The sequence below is a fragment of the Tursiops truncatus genome, chromosome 5, assembly GCF_011762595.2.
Source record: "Tursiops truncatus isolate mTurTru1 chromosome 5, mTurTru1.mat.Y, whole genome shotgun sequence".
In the NCBI taxonomy this organism is placed as follows: Eukaryota; Metazoa; Chordata; class Mammalia; order Artiodactyla; family Delphinidae; genus Tursiops; species Tursiops truncatus.
The window spans coordinates 59,476,232-59,498,743 of NC_047038.1; the positions used below are offsets into that span (position 1 = coordinate 59,476,232).

Consider the following 22,512-nt stretch of genomic DNA (forward strand, 5'->3'; position numbering starts at 1 on the left):
GATAAAAACCCAGCAGACCGAACAAATGAAAAGGAAATAGACGGTCTACCTGAAAAAGAATTCATAATAATAATAGTAAAGATGATCCAAAATCTTGGAAATAGAATAGAGAAAATGCAAGAAACATTTAACAAGGACCTAGAAGAACTAAAGATGAAACAAGCAACGATGAACAACACAATAAATGAAATGAAAAATACTCTATATGGGATCAATAGCAGAATAACTGAGGCAGAAGAACGGATAAGTGACCTGGAAGATAAAATAGTGGAAATAACTACTGCAGAACAGAATAAAGAAAAAAGAATGAAAAGAATTGAGGACAGTCTCAGAGACCTCTGGGACAACATGAAACACACCAACATTCGAATTATAGGGGTTCCAGAAGAAAAGGAGAAAAAGAAAGGGACTGAGAAAATATTTGAAGAGATTAGAGTTGAAAACTTCCCTAATTTGTGAAAGGGAATAGTTAATCAAGTCCAGGAAGCACAGAGAGTCCCATACAGGATAAATCCAAGGAGAAACAAGCCAAGACACATATTAATCAAACTGTCAAAAATTAAATACAAAGAAAACAGATTAAAAGCAGCAAGGGATAAACAACAAATAACACACATGGGAATCCCCATAAGGTTAACAGCTGAACTTTCAGCAGAAACTCTGCAAGTGAGAAGGGACTGTCAGGACATATTTAAAGTGATGAAGGAGAAAAACCTAAAACCAAGATTACTCTACCCAGCAAGGATCTCATTCAGATTTGATGGAGAAATTAAAACCATTACAGACAAGCAAAAGCTGAGAGAGTTCAGCACCACCAAACCAGCTTTACAACAAATGCTAAAGGAACTTCTCTAGGCAAGAAACACAAGGGAAGGAAAAGACCTACAGTAACGAACCCAAAACAATTAAGAAAATGGGAATAGGAACATACATATCGATAATTACCTTAAATATAAATGGACGAAATGCTCCCACCAAAAGACACAGATTGGCTGAATGGATACAAAAACAGGACCCATATATATGCTGTCTACAATAGACCCATTTCAGACCTAGAGACACATACAGACTGAAAGTAAGGGGATGGAAAAACATATTCCATGCAAATGGAAAACAAAAGAAAGCTGGAGTAGCAATTCTCATATCAGACAAAATAGACTTTAAAATAAAGACTATTACAAGAGACAAGGAAGGACACTACATAATGATCAAGGGATCGATCCTAGAAGAAGATATAACAATTGTAAATATTTATGAACCCAACATAGGAGGACCTCAATACATAAGCAAATGCTAACAGCCATAAAAGGGGAAATCGACAGTAACACATTCATAGTAGGGGATTTTAACACGCCACTTTCACCAATGGACAGATCATCCAAAATGAAAATAAATAAGGAAACACAAGCTTTAAATAATACATTCAACAAGATGCATTTAATTGATATTTATAGGACATTCCATCCAAAAACAACAGAATACACATTTTTCTCAAGTGCTCACGGAACATTCTCCAGGATAGATCATATCTTGGGTAACAAATCAAGCCTTTGTATCAAGTATCTTTTCCGACCACAATGCTATGAGACTGGATATCAATTACAGGAAAAGATCTGTAAAAAATACAAACACGTGGAGGCTAAACAATACACTACTCAATAACGAAGTGATCACTGAAGAAATCAAAGAGGAAATCAAAAAATACCTAGAAACAAATGACAATGGAGATACGATGACCCAAAACCTATGGGATGCAGCAAAAGCAGTTCTAAGAGGCAAGTTTATAGCAATACAATCCTACCTTAAGAAACAGGAAACATCTCAAATAAACAACCTAACCTTACACCTAAAGCAATTAGAGAAAGAAGAACAAGAAAAACTCAAATTTAGCGGAAGGAAAGAAATCATAAAGATCAGATCAGAAATAAACAAAAAAGAAATGAAGGAAACGATAGCAAAATTCAATAAAACTAAAAGCTGGTTCATTGAGAAGATAAACAAAATTGATAAACCATTAGCCACACTCATCAAGAAAAAAATGGAGAAGACTCAAATCAATAGAATTAGATATGAAACAGGAGAAGTAACAACTGACACTGCAGAAATACAAAAGATCATGAGAGATTACTACAAGCAACCCTATGCCAATAAAATGAACAACCTGGAAGAAATGGACACATTCGTAGAAATGCACAACCTGCCAAGACTGAATCAGGAAGAAATAGAAAATATGAACAGACCAATCACAAGCACTGAAATTGAAACTGTGATTAAAAATCTTCCAACAAACAAAAGCCCAGGACCAGATGGCTTCACAGGCGAATTCTATCAAACATTTAGAGAAGAGCTAACACCTATCCTTCTCAAACTCTTCCAAAATATAGCAGAGGGAGGAACACTCCCAAACCCATTCTACAAGGCCACCATCACCCTGATACCAAAATCAGACAAGGATGTCACAAAGAAAGAAAACTACAGGCCAATATCACTGATAAACATACAGGCAAAACTCTTCAACAAAATACTAGCAAACAGAATCCAACAGCACATTAAAAGGATCATACACCATGATCAAGTGGGGTTTATTCCAGGAATGCAAGGATTCTTCAATATATGCAAATCAATCAATGTGATACACCATATTAACAAATTGAAGGAGAAAAACCATATGATCATCTCAATAGATGCAGAGAAAGCTTTTGACAAAATTCAACACCCATTTATGATAAAAACCCTGCAGAAAGTAGGCATAGAGGGAACTTTCCTCAACATAATAAAGGCCATATATGACAAACCCACAGCCAACATCGTCCTCAATGGTGAAAAACTGAAACCATTTCCACTAAGATCAGGAACAAGACAAGGTTGCCCACTCTCACCACTCTTATTCAACATAGTTTTGGAAGTTTTAGCCACAGCAATCAAAGAAGAAAAGGAAATAAAAGGAATCCAAATTGGAAAAGAAGTAGTAAAGCTGTCACTGTTTGCAGATGACATGATACTATATATAGAGAATCCTAAAGATGCTACCAGAAAACTACTAGAGCTAATCAATGAATTTGGTAAAGTAGCAGGATACAAAATTAATGCACAGAAATCTCTGGCATTCCTATACACTAATGATGAAAAATCTGAAAGTGAAATCAAGAAAACACTCCCATTTACCACTGCAACAAAAAGAATAAAATATCTAGGAATAAACCTACCTAAGGAGACAAAAGACCTGTATTCAGAAAATTATGAGACACTGATGAAAGAAATTAAATATAATAAAAATAGATGGATACCATGTTCTTGGATTGGAAGAATCAACATTGTGAAAATGACTCTACTACCCAAAGCAATCTACAGATTCAATGCAATCCCTATCAAACTACCACTGGCAGTTTTCACAGAACTAGAACAAAAAATTTCACAATTTGTATGGAAACACAAAAGATCCTGAATAGCCAAAGGAATTTTGAGAACGAAAAATGGAGCTGGAGGAATCAGGCTCCCTGACTTCAGACTATACTACAAAGCTACAGTAATCAAGACAGTATGGTACTGGCACAAAAACAGAAATATAGATCAATGGAACAGGATAGAAAGCCCAGTGATAAACCCACATATATATGGTCACCTTATCTTTGATAAAGGAGGCAGGAATGTACAGTGGAGAAAGAATAGCCTCTTCAATAAGTGGTGCTGGGAAAACTGGACAGGTACATGTAAAAGTATGAGATTAGATCATTCCCTAACACCATACACAAAAGTAAGCTCAAAATGGATTAAAGACCTATATGTAAGGCCAGAAACTATCAAACTCTTAGAGGACAACATAGGCGGAACACTCTATGACATAAACAACAGCAAGATCCTTTTTGACCCACCTCCTAGAGAAATGGAAATAAAAACAAAAATAAACAAATGAGACCTAATGAAACTTCAAAGCTTTTGCACAGCAAAGGAAACCATAAAGAAGACCAAAAGACAACCCTCAGAATGGGAGAAAATATTTGCAAATGAAGCAACTGACAAAGGATTAATCTCCAAAATTTACAAGCTGCTCATGCAGCTCAATAACAAAAAAACAAACAACCCAATCCAAAAATGGGCAGAAGACCTAAATAGACATTTCTCCAAAGATGATATACAGACTGTCAACAAACACATGAAAGAATACTCAACATCATTAATCATTAGCGAAGTGCAAATCAAAACTACAATGAGATATCATCTCACACCAGTCAAAACGGCCATCATCAAAAATCTAGAAACAAAAAATGCTGGAGTGGGTGTGGAGAAGAGGGAACACTCTTGCACTGTTGGTGGGAATGTGAACTGGTACAGCCACCATGGAGAACAGTATGGAGGTTCCTTAAAAACTACAAATAGAACCACCATATGATCCAGCAATCCCACTATTGGGCATATACCCTGAGAAAACCATAATTCAAAAAGAGTCATGTACCAAAATGTTCATGCAGCTCTATTTACAATAGCCAGGAGATGGAAACAACCTAAATGTCCATCATCGGATGAATCGATAAAGAAGATGTGACACATATATACAATGGAATATTACTCAGCCATAGAAAGAAGCGAAATTGAGCTATTTGTAATGAGTTTGATGGACCTAGAGTCTGTCATACAGAGTGAAGTAAGTCAGAAAGAGAAAGACAAATACCGTATGCTAACACATATATATGGAATTTAAGAAATAAAAAGTGTCATGAAGAAACTAGCGGTAAGACAGGAATAAAGACACAGACCTACTAGAGAATGGACTTGAGGATATGGGGAGTGGGAAGGGTAAGCTGTGGCAAAGTAAGAGAGTGGCATGGACACATATACACTACCAAACGTAAAATAGATAGCTAGTGGGAAGCAGCCACATAGCACAGGGAGATCAGCTCGGTGCTTTGTGACCACCTAGAGGGGTGGGATAGGGAGGGTGGGAGGCAGACGAAAGAGGGAAGAGATATGGGGATATATGTATATTTATAACTGATTCACTTTGTAATAAAGCAGAAACTAACACACCATTGTAAAGCAATTATACTCCAATAAAGATGTTAAAAAATAATAAAGAAAATAAACGATATAAATTGAAAGGCCTCCTCCATGGCTAACATTCTGATAATCCATATTAATTAAGTAGCATTACTTGGGACAGTATAATAAAGTACATAGCTGATTGTCAAAGGTCACAAATCTTTTCCTATATCAGTGTGGCTGCCTGCTCTAAAAGTACTGACTGTATTCAGAAATACTTTTTAAAGAATGTTAAATAAAATCAGTGAGGTCAATGATTATTATGCTCATTCTAGGTAACTAAGTCTATGCTGGGCCATGGAGAATAAAAACAGAAAGGGGGACATATTTAGTGTGGTTCAAGAAACATTTGTTGAATATCTGTTGTGAGTAACACCTGTGTTTAATACTGATGAGTAGCTTACAAGAGAGAAGTGCCCTACCCTCAAGCCACTGGCACATTTAAATGACTCAAAATGGTGGCAAATGCCCTTGAGAGTTGTTAGTTGTTTCAGGAAAAAAAGAGCTAGAATTCACTCAGGCTAAGAAAGGAATGTGTGGTTCATATACTCTTAGAGAAATGTTGAACAACCAGGCTGTGAAAAAGGCAGGTTGGAGTTCAGGAGCAATTGTTCTCATTCTCTTAATCATCTCTTCTTCACACCATATTTTGCCATCCTTCTTTCTGACTGCAGCTGGTTTACTTACAAGGGAGAAAACATGACTGTTCCAGGGCTGATGAGTTCTACATCTTACTGTTTAAGTAAGTCACTGGAGAGAGACTGATAAGCAGCATCCTGTTGTCTTTTGTCCAAGTCCAGAGCTCTTGAGAAAAGGTATAGTATCACTGCTTGACTCAGATATACAATCAAGACTAATCAAATTCAGTCACAGATTAATCGACTTGTTTCAGGGCTGGATCTCTCGCCAATCAGAATGGATGCAGAGGGCTTCCCTGGTGGCACAGTGGTTGAGAATCTGCCTCCCAATGCAGGGGACACTGGTTCGAACCCTGGTCCGGGAAAATCCCACATGCCGTGGAGCAGCTAAGCCCATGCGCCACAACTACTGAGGCTGCGCTCTAGAGCCCGCGAGCCACAACTACTGAGCCCGCATGCCACAACTACTGAAGCCCGCGTGCCTAGAGCCCATGCTCTGCAACAAGAGAAGCCACCCAATGAGAAGCCCGAGCACTGCAACAAAGAGTAGCCCCCTACTGCTGCAACTAGAGAAAGCCCGCGCACAGTAACAAAGAGCCAACGCAGCCAAAAATAAAAATAAATAAATAAATTTATTAAAAAAAAAAAAAAGAATGGATGCAGAGAGCACTGGAGAAGTGCCTGGAGAGGAACTGCCTTACCATGATTTGACTCTCCCATTGCTAGGTCATGGTGTGATCCAGGGGATCCATCAGAAGGTTCATGTCCCCAGGAACTAAGTAGGAAATTATGGGAGCACTGAACTTCAACATTTCATTCCATAAAAATAGCCATATTTTAGAAATTGGCATTAATAAAATAGTAATATTATTCCTAGGATAGAGAGTAATGGATTGAGAAAATGTATTTTATTGGGTACCTACATAGCAAGTAGCAAATATTACTTACTTACCAATAGCAAGTATCGGGTTGGCTAAGATTTTCACTTTCTTACATATGAGATTTGTTTATTTTTAATAGTCACTAGGTAGTAATTCTGGAGCCAAAAGGCACAGTATCTGATTATTAGTGTAGTTTTATGATCTATTAAATTTGCTGTTCATAATGGAAAGATGGCATGATCTGGGGAAAATAGCTATATGGGATTGTATTTTTTTCTTCAGTATATCTGTTTTTATAAGGTTGACTGACTATATAATCCAAATGTAGATAACTTAGTGTTCTTTAAATGCTATTTGACTAATACCCATAATGATGAAAAGCTTCCTATGTTTTCTCTTAAATTCTCCTCATGGCATTTCAACAGCTTCTTTTTGATCACTAAGAATACTGTAGCATAGCTATAGAAAATGTTTGTCTCATTAAAATGTACCCTTACTGCAAGTCCAGAGGATTGTAAGTGTATGTATAATTTTATTTCCACTGGGTGATTTTTGTAATGTGTATGAGCCATTCTCTCTAATGGAAAGTACAATAGTAGGTACTTCAAATAAGCATTAATCTTAACAATACATTTGCAAGTTAGGTAAGCAACATGAAGCATAGAGCCATAATGAGTATCATCCACATTCATCCACCTTCACAGCCTGCAAAAGTAGAAATCACACATCACGAACAAAGGACATTTGTAAAAGGTACGACAGGGATACTTGTGGTATATTTCCTTTCTGGTTGTCATAGGCATATGCAGCAAAAGCAAAGCACAAAACAAACTATTATTTAGAAAAAGAAACAATAAATTAAAACAACACAAAGGAATATAAAATAATTGTCATGTAAGAGAAGAAATAAAGTATTAGGCTCCTTATTCAGATAATGACATTTGGATATTGACTCTACAAAAAATATTTACTGCCTCTAATCCTATTGCTACAAAGTTTCTTTTCTTCTGTACCATAATTGACATGCTATAACTTATTCTTGCCAAATAAATCAACTGAGATAGATCACTCATTTATTTGGATGGAAGCTTAAAAACTAACAAAAATCAAACCAAACCAAACACCAAAAAAAAAAAAAAGACTTTTAGGTTGTCAGCACTTCCAGGAAGAAAGTGCTTTATTTACTTGCTTTATCTTATAATAAAACAGAAATTCCACTGAATTTTCTAAAAATGATGTTATCTTAATGATGATTTATTTTTTCCATCTTGGACACAGAAAAAATTACTATAGGCCTCACTGCAGCTATTTAGAATCACTCAGAATATAATCTGTTTAAACATATACAGAATATAGAAAAGGACACATCAATACTTAAATAACAAAAATAGGAATACAGTAACTTAGGCTGCATTTACACTAGTCAATCACCAAGTTAAAAAATAACTTTGTATTTTTTAGCCATCTTCACTTAACAATTGGATTGAGGTCTACACTGATGTGCTTGATTGGGCAAAAATGAGTCATTAAGCCAGTAAATTAGCATTGAATCTAAACTTATTTATCTACCATGTGATTTTAGTTTATAAATCTATGTAATGCCAGCACTCAAACAGAAAACTTAGGTTCTTTGAATATACTGTCATCAATATTAACTGGTTTTACTTTAGGTGATTGTGCTTTTACATCTTTTTTAATGAGCACACACACACAATTTTGGAGTCATCCCCCATACTTTTTCATACTTCTTACATGAAATAAGGAATAGGCTTCTGAATAAAATTTTGTATTTTTCCATTATTAGAATAAAATGATAAATGCTTAGACAGTATGAAAAATGTGAGTCCAAGAAAAACTTAACTATCTTTTACCTTTCTCTGGCATATTGTTCTTGCTGATTCAACACAACTTTGGTTTACAAAGACAAACTTTAAATATCTATCAAATATTTCAAAGACAGAAAAATAAGTATTTTAAAACATCATTCTTTTATAATAAGAATTTGAAATTTTATGCATCTAGCAGAATATGAAGTAAGATATTATATATAATCAGAGAAACTCACTATTAGAAGAAAAAATTTCTAGAAATACAATTTGAATAATAAAGTTAAAAGAATCACAATATTCCTGAAAATTTGTCTATTGACAGATACATAATTGTTCACTCGTCAACTATCTCCCTACAATTTTTCTGTTTATTTTTTAATATTGTGTAATTTTAAAACCTCATCAAATTATGCCTAAAGTCATCAATTTCCTTAATATAGGACTAAAGATTATTCAGAATTAGCATAACAAAATATTATACAACTTTTAACACCATCAGTATGAAATTGATGGTTATAGATATAACAAGTTAGTTTTGTAGAGTCAGTTTTGGAATTGTTTACATAAAGATACTATTGCTTTTGTTTATCCCTTGAAAATCTTGTGAAAATATTAATTGTCTATATTTAGTTCAAATTCAGTTTCAGAACAGTATGACATATTGTGACATGTAGACTGTTTATTTCACTTAACCCCATGAACCTTAATTCTATATCTACTGCTTCTTGCTGGATGCAAAAGCAAAATGGTCATGGTATCCATGGAATAACTGAGGACGAGCCATCAAACTTCAAGTACACAGCTGAATTCAGCCCTGAAGTGCCAGAGAACCTAACTGAAGCTCGTTTAATGGGATCATGTAAAATGGTGAGAGTGCTGAGTGTTTGGATAGCCAGAGGCCCAACCTAGCTTCCCCAAGGAGACTACCCTCAGCAACAGAGCTACTTCGATGTTTGTCCTTTTCTGAGAAAAAAAGCTCAGTGCATTTAAAAACACATTTAGGCTTCTCTAACCCATATATTTGCAGAATGGATAGATGGGTAAAGCAGAGGTGGTTGATCTTAGCCCTTTTAAATATGGATTACAAAGCTGCCAACTGAAGGCCCAAAGGAATGGAGGGTGAGGATGCAATCAGATTCAGTGCTAAAGAGGAGCTTTGTAATAAGCCAGCCTTTTTGAACTTGAGGTTATTAAATAAACAAACAAAAAACAATGTTGGGTAAAAATTAAGAGATCTAAAATTAAAGTGATTGAATGTATACTGGAAAAGGATAAAATTTAACAAAATATTGTGAGAAAGATAATGTGAGGCAAAATTTACTGAGGTCTGAGCAGTCAAATAGAGTAAGGAAATAAATAAGATGGAATATGCCAAATACATCTGCAAGGAGGACAAAGAATTATGTGCAAAACCATGGAGAAGTTTGAATGCTAGGTCCATGTGGGGCTTTATTCCTGTTTAAAAAAACCCTTTAAGAACTCTTTTTTTTTTTTTTCTATCCAAATTTGACTATTCACTGTTCTGCCAACATCCCTTGAGTATTTCTACCGCTGAATCTTAGCCCACTATTCCTTTCGTGGTAAGAATCATGAAAGGTAAGAATAGAAACCTCTATTCTTTGAAGTTTACTTCAAAATTATCATTCACATCAAGCCAACTCCAACCACCCCAGTCAGCAGAAACCCACCTCTTTGAAAATTTTAGTTGTTACTCTGTGCCCTCTATCTGGAACTCTTTTCTTATCTCCCTTTGAATTGTTAGTTATCTTTGTATGTGTGAGTTCCATTTTGGACATGTTTGCTTAAAGTGTTTGCATGACATCCAGGTGAAGATGTCAGCCAACAACTTCGAATGTGAGAATGAAACTCCAGGGGATTTTAGAGTCAAAAAAGCAGTCTGTAGCTATATTCAAGTCCTAATGGAAACTGCGAATGAGCCGGATTGTAAGGAAATAAATTCAAAGAAAGGCAGCCAAAGGCTCACACTGTCCTTCAGAAGAGGTTTTTCCGGGATGGTAAGAATTACAAGAAGTCCAGGTCAGGAAGGATATTGGAAATCTTGCCTCCAGAACCAGAGCACTTGGCCACTAGCCATGTGGAAATTCTGCCTTCATACAGGAAAAATAAAAATGAACTTGATAAATTCCCCTGGGAGAGCAAAGCACTTGAGCTGTTTCATCCTCAGGAGATAATTTGTTTGAGTTTCAACAAGGGCATAAACTAAGCTTTAATCTTATTAACTGGAGCATTTCTGCATATGTGTTATTTTGTAATATCTCTGTTAGAGGGTAGAAGAAGTCAGCCTCCCAGTACACCAAGGAGAAAATAAAATAAGATTTCGTCCATGGAAACTCCTTATGGAGTTTTTTTTTCTTTTTTACCCCCTACTCAAACCAGGGTAGAGGTGCAGGTGCAGTTTAAATTCTTCAGTTTGCCTTAGAATTTTAACACAATTCAAGGTCAGGAAGTTAACCAGCAGAATCGGTAAAACCAGTGCAAGTCATACATGTTTATTTCTTAGTATTATCTGAAGGAGAAAATAAAAGAGGTTTTAAAAATGACTCTGACAACTGTCTGTCTCATAAAGCCTGAACTTCTCATTTGCTTCCTACAAAGAGGAGCATATAAATTCATGTTGATGAACTTAGAGTCTGGCCAGCAGTAAGAGATCTCCCTGGCCAAACATTCGCCTAAAACACACCCCCATCCAAGCAAAATGGACAGGTATACCAGGCTCTGTGGTTTGTCCTGAGTGAGGGCAGAACAAATCTGGACAAATGTAGAGAATAAGAACAAATCTTTCAGTTTTCTATTTGCCTGATATTTTACTTACTTAGTCTATAATGATCATAACTAACTGGTGAAGTTGATAGTATCTTGGATTTATGGATAAGAAAACCCACAACTCCGGAGGTTAATTAAGTTGTTGGAGGTCACATATTGAGTAATTAGCAGAACTTTAATTTGAACCCAGGTGAAGAAATAGATTTCATCCAGGTCTAAACCTGCCCTGCTGGGGATATGAAACATCAAGAATGCTGACCCTGTAAAATCCTTTGATCTGGCCTTAGAGAAATCTTCGTAAAACCTGTGTCTGGATTTTCATCATTACTTATAATGAGGGAAAAAGCAGGCACTTAACCAGAAAACATGGAGGCATCAAGAGGATACTAAACTAAAGGGAAGATTTTGAGGTGAGTCAGTGGAGGTAGAGCAGCAATGATAACCAGTAGCACATTGAGGACATGAAGGAAAGGCGAGACTGCTCCTCCAATGGGGAGGACACTTCAGAGACTCTTACTGTCACTGCCATCTTTGTGCACATTGTTCTGGCTTCCTTCTGCTCTTGCTAAATTATTAGTAATTGTATTAGTTTCCTATGCTGTCATAACAAATTACCACAAAGTCAGTAGCTTAAAAAAAAGAAATTTATTCCCTCTGAGTTCTGGAGGCCAGAAGTCCAAGTCAGTATTGCCAGAACGGCCAAAATCAAAGTGTCAGCAGGGCCACATTCCCTCCAGGGAGTCTAGGGGAGACTCTGTTCCTTGCCTTTTCCAGCTTCTGGTGGCTGCCATCGCTTTAATCTATGCCTCTGTCTTCCCATCACCTTCCCTTCTGTGTATTTCTTTTGAGTGTCTCTCTTGTAAGGATACATCTGATGGTATACAAGACTCATTGGGATGATGTAGGATAAGCCCCCTTTTTCAAGATCCTTAACTTAAGTACGTCTTTTGCCATATAAGGTAATATTCACAGGTTCCAGGAATGAGGACATGAGCACATCTTTTAAGAGGACATCATTCAGTCCATTGTAGTAACCAAATGACCAATGGACACCTGGTTAGTATGATTTGAATAATATGTATATGATTTACTGTGTCTTTTCACCGTCTACTGCATTTCCACACAGCGTTTTTGCTAGATGTACAAACCCTTGAGGTTGGATCTTCAATTCCATATATGTGAAAGCATAGGAGGTCAAAGCTTCCAATGAAAAATTTTCTGTGGATATCTACTAAGGTAGATGCTGTATACTATGTTCTTGCATTAAAATAATAATAACAATAAATCTAGTATATATAGTGCTTACTATGTACCAATTTCTATTCTAAATCCATTACGTAAATTAATTTATTTAATCTTCAAAGCAGCCCTATGAAGTGTGACTATGCCATTTTATGGATGAGGAAACTGAGGCGTGTATATTTATCTGAAGAAAAAATAGCATTTCGGAAAAATGGTCACCAATATTCACTATAAAACCAAGTCAACTGATCTTTGCTAGTGTTTATAACTTCTATCAAGCTCCAGGTTGTTCCAAATAATTTTATAACTAATTAATGAGATAGCAGGATTGACTCATCAACAGTATATAATTTTGAATATATTATCACTGGTGCCAACTTGATTGTTGAATTTACTTTTGCATTAATGAAACTTTGCAGTTTATACATTAATTATAATAGGAAATAATAGTCACTTATGCAATTTTTCTCCTAAGCAAGATATTTAAACAACTTCTGATAACATGGAAGACGTTAGTATATTTTCATATGTATGGGATTCAGACTTCTCTTGTGGCGCAGTGGTTAAGAATCCACCTGCCAATACAAGGGACATGGGTTTGAGCCCTGGTCCGGGAAGATCCCACATGCCGTGGAACAACTAAGCCCGTGCGCCACACAACTGAGCTTGCACTCTAGAGACCGTAAGCCACAACTACTGAGCCCACGTGCCACAACTACTGAAGCCTGTGCTCCTAGAGCCCATGCTCCACAACAAGAGAAGCCACCACAATGAGAAGCCTGTGCACCACAACAAAGAGTAGCCCCCGCTCACTGAAACTAGAGAAAGCCCATGCCCAGCAACGAAGACCCAATGCGGCTATAAATAAATAAATAAGAAATTAAATATTCATATGTATGGGATTCATCTGTGCATATCTAACTATTATATCTAGCTATCGGTCTACGTATCTATCTATATCTGTATATTTAGATGGAGAGAAAGAAACAGAAAGATGGAAAGATAGAGAAAGAGACCAAAAGAGCTATCAGTTCTTGAGCTTTTATAGTAAAAGCCATTTTTATCCAAAGCAAGCAATGCATTTAGTTGATTAACTAAAAAGTCAGGTAAGCATTAAACTCAAAAAATGTGATTCATATCTGCCTCATTTTCTTTTAATTAACACATAAATAAGCATTCATTGGATAATCTTCTGATATAGGTCCACGTGTTTTCCTTTGATGTTGAGTCACAAATTAAAGTCTTAGGATATCTTTCATTTATAAACCATACCCATAAAATATAATATACAATTTGGATTTGAATTCCCATGAAGTGGAATGAGAACTTAAAACACAGGAAAAGCAATCTAGTATTAAATATTTAATACTTTTATATTTTCCAAATATTAATAGTATTTCATATTTCCCCAATTTTGACATATTTTAAATTTTATTTTTATTTTAGTGACTGACTCACTAAATATTTCCAAACTATTCAGCCCATGTTTAAATTAAAATTATAGTTGCTTTCTTTTACTCGTTCATGTTGTACTTGTTTACATAAGATTTATCTAAATCATATATTTACAATAAAAATAAATCAGTTGGAATTGGCATAAACAGGTACCAAAGCTCTTGATCAGCACATTACTCTATATATAAGAGATAAAATAATCAGGCATACTAAGTATAACCCATGGTCATGAATATTCAGCCTCAAGGCATTCCTTCTTCAAAGGAAATGAAGAACCTGAGTTAATTTAGTAAATCCATTCTCTGTCTAACCCTACTTCAGTTGCATCTATCCTTTGTAATTGTGGTTCTCACAGTATAAGTAGTCACAAAGAGAAATGAGAAAATACAAGCCCCAAACATATAGGTACATAAACTTATATTAAAAAATAAGGTAATTATTCCAAAAGTGAACATTCCTGGAAAACATAAGAAAAGGGTATAGAAGGGTATACAGGTCCTTATAACCCGTAAGAGCTCAAAGTTTTAAATTATTGGTTTAACTGTTGCTATGTAATTAAAATAAAATGTTTCCATAATTAAAAATATGATCATCAAACATTAAGATAACCTAAAAATACAGATTATAAAATTAGGAAGTACATGTGTTAAAATTTTCTAGTTAAGTAAATAATCAAGAAAAATAGAAAAAATGAAATCATGCAAAGCACAATTTAGTACCAAAAATGTAGGCTATGGAGTCAGGTTGCCTGAATTCAATTCAGGGTTAAAAATATGTTAGCTGCAAGCATAAGAAAAAATACTTAATTTCATTAGTCATCAGAGGAATGCAAGTCAAAACCACAATAAAATATTACCTCACACCCACTAGGATGGCTACTTTCAAAACAAAGCAAAATAAACAAACAAACAATAAATAAATAAATAACAAGTGTTGGTGAAAATGTGGAGAAATTGGAAACCTTGTCTACTGTTTGCCAGATTGTACAATGCTGCAAGCACTATGGAAAAGAGTATGAGGGTTCCTTAAAAAATTAAAAATAAAACTGCCACATGATCCAGTAATCCCATGTCCAGATATAGATTCAAAATAATTGAAAACAGAGTCCTGAAGAGATATTTGTGCAATCATGATTATATCACCACTCTTCACAATGGCTAACAGGTGGAACCAACCCACATGTCCACAGACAGATAAATGGATAAACAAAATTTGCTATCTACATACTGCTGGGGAAGAAAAACCTTCCCTCTGTCCTCTTATGTTCTTTGCTTGGAGGGTCTGCAAATTAAACTGGCAAAAGACAGGTTAGCAAGAGAAAATACAGATGTTTTCATTGTGGGTATACAGGAGTTCACAGAAAAAATGTGGCTCAAGAAGGTGGTTAGAATTTGGGACTTACATAGCACCTTATTACACTAGGGGAAAAGGAGGAGGAGAAAGGGCACTTATGGGAAAACACTTCTGAATGGGTCCTTAGGAGAACAGATAGGAGATACAATAGTTTTGTAACAATGCCTGGTTAGATTTGATGCTGATTTCTCTCTAGTGATGAGTCAATTTCTGGTGGAGAAACTCTCAAGAAGATTTGTAACAACTAACTTCTTTTGGGAGACTCTGTTCTTAAGAAGATAAGGAAGTTTAAAAATCCTGCTCTCCAATGCCTTCAGATAAAAATAATTTTTATGCCACAGTGGTGTCTTCTGGACCACGTCAACACAATGGAATATTATTCGGCCTTAAAAAGGAAGAAAATCCTATGGCATGATACAACATAGATGAATCTTGAGAATGCTAAGTGAAATAAGCAGTCACAATAAATAAATGAGGTCAAATTCACAGCAACAGAAAGTAGAATGGTGGCTATGAGGGACTGAGGAGAGAGGGAAAAAAGGAGAGTTATTTATTGGGTACAGGTTTTCAGTTCTGCAAGATGAAAAAGTTCTGGAAATTTGTTGCACAACAATTTGGATATACTTAACTCTACTGAACTGTACACTTAACAATGGTTAAAATAGTGAATTCTTTTATGTGTTTCTTACCACATTAAAAAAGTAAACTTTATCAGCTAGGTAACTTTGACTAAGACTTTTAGCTTTTCTCATCTTCAGCATTCATCACCTGTAAAATGGTGATTATAGTAAGATTTATGACATGTTTGTTATGTAGAAAAAATGAGATAATGAATGTAAAAGACTTCACACAATGTCTATCACACAAATATAATGGAGAACAAGAAGAATTATAGGCAAAAAAGCAAAATAATCAACTGATATATTGGTCCAGAATGGCATTCGAAAAAGTTTACTCAGTACATAATGTGTACAATGAATAATCTCTGTGCCTTCATATATCTGTTCATTTCCAGTGTGAGAGGACAATGAATCTCAGGAAATTTCTGAGGAAGTTCTTTTAACATAGAATTCTATTAAGGAATTGAGATCTTGATTTCCACCGTGATTCACTCTAACCTCTGAGCACCGTGACAAGCCTCTGATTTTTTTTTTTTTTTTCTTTAAAGTAAAGCAATCTTTGAACTGAAGATTTCTCCAGTATTTGGTGAAATAATCAGAAGCAAATGAGCAAGGCTTTCCAGGGGAGCCTGGATTCAGTTAATCGGTCTTAGAAATGGCCACATTCAATAAGAATGAAATTCAAAGAAAAAAGTGTGTATTGGGGTGGGGAGGGTCAACTAGGGAAAAAAGGAAATAGAAGTTACTAACCAAAAGTTTTACTTGCATAGTTTGCCCATCTTCTCACCTGCTGTTTTTATGATTTAATTTTTTATTTCCCTAATTATATCCTCACCAGGGAGCATACCAAGCTTCATTGTGTGATGCTATTAAAACTCAAGTTAAAAAAAATAATTTTAAATCTCTTCCAACTGTATTCTTGTCTCCTGTCTAGATCCCAAGGTTGAATGGTATTTGAAGACAGTAGTTTGTGTGTGTGTGTGTGTGTGTGTGTGTGTGTGTGTGTGTGTGTGTCTGCATATGTGCAAATGAGGTTTTAGAGCTCGAATTTTTTGCTGCATCTGGTCTCGTATTCCATAAATGACACAATTGATATACTGGAGATAAGTTATTAATTTGATTTATCTATTTAAATATTTGGGAATTATTTGGGAAGGCAGTTCACTGGAGGGGGAGAGAGTCCCTTAGGAGGTGATTTCTTTTACCTGGTGCCTTCATTTCTCAGACCATTTGAGATGCTAATTACAAATTGTTTTTGATTATGCAGATGACCCAGGTAGTGACACTGTGGAATGAAATCCCATTTGAATATATTTCTGCTCTAATGAAGGTTACACACTAAGGGACCCAGAGTAAGGAATAAATAGAGCACTACACAGGCTTCTTTCTTTGTTTTCTTAGTATTTCTACTGGTGAACATAAAAAAGCAAAAAAGGAATACAAAAGAAAGCCTTACAATTATTTCACTTTTATGACTCCTTGGGTAGATGTTCATAGATTACAAATACCTTCCTGAGACAAAGACATTTGAAGATGTTGCTTAAAGGACTTTTATTTTCAGATCAAGAGGGTAAAAAGCGTGGAATAGGAGTGAGTCATACCATATCTAGCCATGTTTTGAGGCTTTTATTGTTAATTTAATGTTTTATTCTGTCAGCATACTCACTAAAACTTTTAAAATTCCTAAAACAGACCTGAGTTTTCCACTCAAGTCCCAGAACATGACTGCCTGATGTGAAGGGGTAACTTGCATTTTGAGAAATCCTATTTATTAAACAAATACTTCCTGCTGTGAAAGAAGTATTGATGTTTCTCCTGATGTCTCATTCATTTCCAGTTATCTTTTACCCACAGAAGCAACTGGCTAATCGTCTAATATCCTTGATACCTGATGTGATAGTCTAATGTGTTTCTGCTTTCAAAAGTGAGAAGAAACCTTTCAAAACCAACAATAGGTAAGCAGATGTCCAATAAATCCTTTAGACCGTTGGGCTTGGGAAAAAAGAAGCTTCATGCTCACTTCCCTTCTATCATTTTAATATGGCTGAACAAAGGAACAAAAGCTCAGCAGCTGACAGTACTGTCATCTCTCTCCAACTCAGTGAAAGCACGCCTTTCCCAGGTTTCCTGGCTGTGCATTAATGAGGGAATTGTCAGAGGGAAAGAAGGAGTGAGTTCGTGGTTCTCAGTTCCATATGTCAATTCTTCAGCTCCCAGCCCACTGTATTATGGCTTCCAGAAAATGTGCTCGTCATCAGTAAATGGTAATTGAGAGAGAATTTATGTTTTCACGATATCATCTTATTGACCCTCCTCAGCAATATTCATTTAGATTTTAGGCATGGAGTTTCTTTTCCTAATATTGTTCAACAGCTTCTCTTCTCAAATGCAGACATAGGTTGGCAACGAGCCACCTCTAATTATTTCTCATTACTTTCCTTCTTCTTTTAGTATGTTCTTACTGTGTGGAGCTTTGCCAATTGCTGACAAAAGCCAAATGGAAAAAGAAGGAAGATACTTTGATGGTTAATCTGTTTCAGTGGTACAGTAACATCCTCTAAGCTCTACTGGAATCTGCTAGTTGCCAAAGATCATACCTGCTGCTTGCAGTGTTAACCACTGGAAACCTGCTGCTGCTTCTGCTTTGGTTCCTGCTAACTCTGGAGGCCACAGATGCACCTTAGAAGGAGAAAGGCAAGGCAAGGATACTTACTATTTATACTTACTTACTATTTACTTAAGTGCGCATATAAAGAGAAGGGTTTTTTTTGGTCACTTTCTGAGCTCTGCAAGTCCTAAACTCTTCTGAAAATGAAGGATCAATTGATTCCCCTTCACTCAACAAAAATATACTGAATGCTTTCTTTACACAAAGCTCTAGTTAGGCACCTGGAGGTGAGCTACCTATTAAAAGGTGATTAAATGTAGCCCCTGCTGAGAAAACTTTTACAACATCATAGGGAGGATAATGGATAATCCAACAACAACGGGGACAATGAGTATGACAATAATAATGGCTAAAAGGGGTGGTGCAATAAAGTGCTTAGGAGTTCAAAGAAAAAAGGAAATAAGTGCCTTGATAGTGTTTGAGGAAACTGTTTTGTGAAAAAAGTGGAATTTAATCTAGATCTTGAAGGATAACAAGATTTAAATAAAAGAGAAGGAAAGAACACTTAGCTAATGAAAGAGAATGAAGGTGGCTCCATAGAGGCTATATTAAGCTTATAATCTTTATTGATAAAAACAATACTGTTGGAAGATAGGACTGCAGAAGTAGATAGGGACCAGATTATAAAAGATATCTCTTATAATACCAAGGAACATGGATTTTATTCAGAATAAAATTTTCCTATAGAATAGTACCATGTCTGATCAGTACTTCAGAAATATTAATAATGAAAAATTGTGGGCATTATTGAAGGTGAGGGGAGAAGCTCAGATGTTCAGGACACAATTAGACTTAGGGATAAAAGAGCTGTCTTAGCCTGTTTGGGTTACTATAACAGAATACCACAACCCAGTGGCTTAAACAACAAACATTTATGTCTCACAATTCTGTAGGCTGGAAGTCCAAGATCAAAGCACTGGTATGTTCAGTGTCTGGTGAGAGCCCACTTTCTGATTCATAGACATTGTATCTTCACATGATAGAAGGGGTGAGGGAACTTTCTGGAGCCTCTTATATAAGGTCAGTAATCACATTTGCGAGGGCTCTGCCCTCAAGACCTAATCAACTCCCAAAAGCCCCATGTCCTAATGCCAACATATTGACAGCTAGGACTTCAACATTTGAATGTTGGGTGGGCAGAAACATTAAGTTGATAGCAAGAGACAAATGTTTTTAATTGCTTGGGTCATGATGATGGCAATGAAAAAGGTAAGGGGGAACCAGATTTGAGACAGGAAGATTCACTAACAACTGGTGACAGCTTGGATGGGAGAATCAAGAAAGACTCAAAGATCAGATTTTTGTACATTATTAGAAGATAAAATTTTAGTTCCACTCATTCAAATAAAGAACTTTTTCTGCTTACACAGCATCACATTCTACACAAATATTCCCTTTGTCATGGTGAAAGATACAGGGAATTCTGAAGTGTTTCTGCATGAATGGAAAATTTGGAAAGGATGTGGGCTCCCATCTGTTGTCTGATCCAAAAAAGTGTATGGGAATTCTATGTTCCAACCCATGACTCTGCCTGGAATAGGGGTCAGGACTCCTGCATAAGAACTCATCAGCACCAAAATTTTCTTTACTGTTTATTTCTTATCTTCTAAAGTGTGTAAATAAAACAAATTTAAAACAACTTATCTAATTTAGGTGGTCAAAAAAAGGAGGCAGAGGAAAAAGTAACTCTGATTGCATATCTCCTAGGTATTTTATCTTTATTCCTAAACCTCTACTTTGAAGGAAACTGACAGTAGTTTGAATATGTCATAGTCTAATTGCCAAAATGGGTCACAGATAATTAGAATTTGGCGGCGGGGGCGGGGGGAAGTGGGTCGGCAAGGGTTAACTAGAGACAGTGAACACATCTTATTTTTTGTGATACGCGGGCCTCTCACTGTTGTGGCCTCTCCCGTTGCGGAGCACAGGCTCCGGACGCACAGGCTCAGCGTCCATGGCTCATGGGCCCAGCCACTCTGCGGCATGTGGGATCTTCCCGGACCGGGGCACGAACCCGTGTCCCCTGCATCGGCAGGCGGACTCTCAATCACTGCACCACCAGGGAAGCCCGAACCCATCTTTTTTATTTGAACAGCTTTGTAGAAGGAAATATTTTTGCTAGGTCATTCTTTGTATACTTTCTCCATCACAGGTTTTACCTTCAACCTACTACCATAGTCCTCCTACTGGTAACAGGAATCATGAAAATGATATACTATAGTATTAGCAGGAAAACTAAAAACTTGGCCAGTTAAATTATGTGTGGAACTCCAGGTGTCCTTGCACCGTTTGGAGACGAACAGCCTCAGGGTTTAATCTCACAGTCTTTCATGTGAAGTCCTCACAGAAGAACTGTTCGTAATGGAATATCGGTAGGAATTTTCTTATTACTGATGAAATAAACCAGAGCTAGGACTCAAATCATTTCATGTATAGTACTTTCTTTTCCCTTTCATATTATCTATGGTCTGAGGATATGTCCTTGCTGTTTTTGCAGGGAAAAAATAAAATAAAATCTGACCTGATATTCTTTTTCATTGATCTCCAAAAAACTGAAAACGGTAAAAATGTATTACAGTGAGTCTTTTCAAGTGCTACCAGATCCAAATTACATACACTATGAGTTAACCAAAGCAAAACCACTGTACACCAATTGAATTTATTAGAGGGAAATAAAGAATAAATATTAAACATGTTAAAAAGAAATGAGATAAATAAATGCATTGTATAATTTCAGGAAGTGTGTTTTATTATAGCAGCTTTCTGATGTTTAAAAAAAAATGTTAAGCTGTTTCTTAAGAGGTGCAAAGATATTTCAAATCATCTTACACAGCTATGTGTTTACTGTGTTTCCTCATTCATTTGCATTTGTATTCATTCATTTTTCAACAGATAGTTTAGGTGTTTACAATATCCCAGGCAATGTCCTAGATTCTGGGAAGAAGATGCATAGGCCCTGCCCTAAAGAAGTAGAAAGACTGGCCAGAGAGAGAGACATTTAAACAAATAATTGTTGTCAATATGGTAATCATGATACACATAAGTATAGTGTTGGTCAAAAGAGGGAATGTTTTAGTTTTAGCTCCGGAAAATCAAAAATTTATTTCCAGAGAAGATTCCTGGGTTTTACCTTGGAAGACAATTAAGATACTACTAATTAAATGAGAGGAATTCCACAGAGACAGAAGAGCCTGGGCAATATGGAGGGACGGAGCTGTCAGGAAGAGCTTATAATGGTGTTAGCCTCTGGTCTTGGGTAGAGTACAGAAAGCAGTGTTAGTTGTTTCTCCTTTTACTGTTTATTGTTGTTTGTTATGCCATTTTAAATAAAAACTATTGAATCAAACAATACTTTTGAAAATCCAAATTCAAAGTTAGACCATTGATGAAGTTTCCATGTTCCTATATTTTTTTAAATTTTATTTATTGAAGTATAGTTGATTCACAATGCTGTGTTTATATTTTTAGATTAGGAGAAAAAGTGTATTGTATTCTTCTCTCTAAGGTAATAGTGCAGTTCTGACAGTAGTACTATTAAGTTTACTTGTATACCTTTATTATTTGTGGTCTATCCTAGCATGTGTCTACTTTAAACTAAGAAAGAAATTTGGAGACTTCCTAATGTTCTTTACATGTTACTGCTTTTGTGTGTGTGTAGTATGTGTGAGAGTGTGTGTTTTCATGTGTTTAAGTGCAAGTGTGTCTCCACTGTCTTGACTAGAAAAATTAGGATGCCTAGGCAATTGTTTTGAGTGTACTTATATGTAAATAAAAGGGATTTCACTTATAAGTTCACTTATATAGTGATTATCCACAACATCAATAATATTCTGGCCAAGGAAATACAATGTAGCTAAACATAATTTCAGAGAAAAAGGCCCATGTTTACAAATGATAAGAGGAAAATCAATTTCGTGATGTGGAATATCAAGAGATTATCTCTCTGGGGAAAGTTACAGCATTTAATTTAGCAAAATAGGCTTTGCATTGTTAATGCATTGCCTT

At 35.9% G+C, this 22,512-nt stretch overlaps 1 long non-coding RNA gene across 1 annotated transcript in view; it reads right to left on the bottom strand.

Moving 5' to 3' along the window:
• The window catches only part of LOC141278688 (uncharacterized), a 74,689-nt gene that overhangs the window by 15,001 nt on the left and 37,176 nt on the right, over window positions 1–22,512 (bottom strand). Inside the window, exon 2 of the long non-coding RNA XR_012331729.1 lies at window positions 18,437–18,518. This is a non-coding gene — a long non-coding RNA (uncharacterized lncRNA). The remainder of the gene's footprint in view (window positions 1–18,436; window positions 18,519–22,512) is intronic.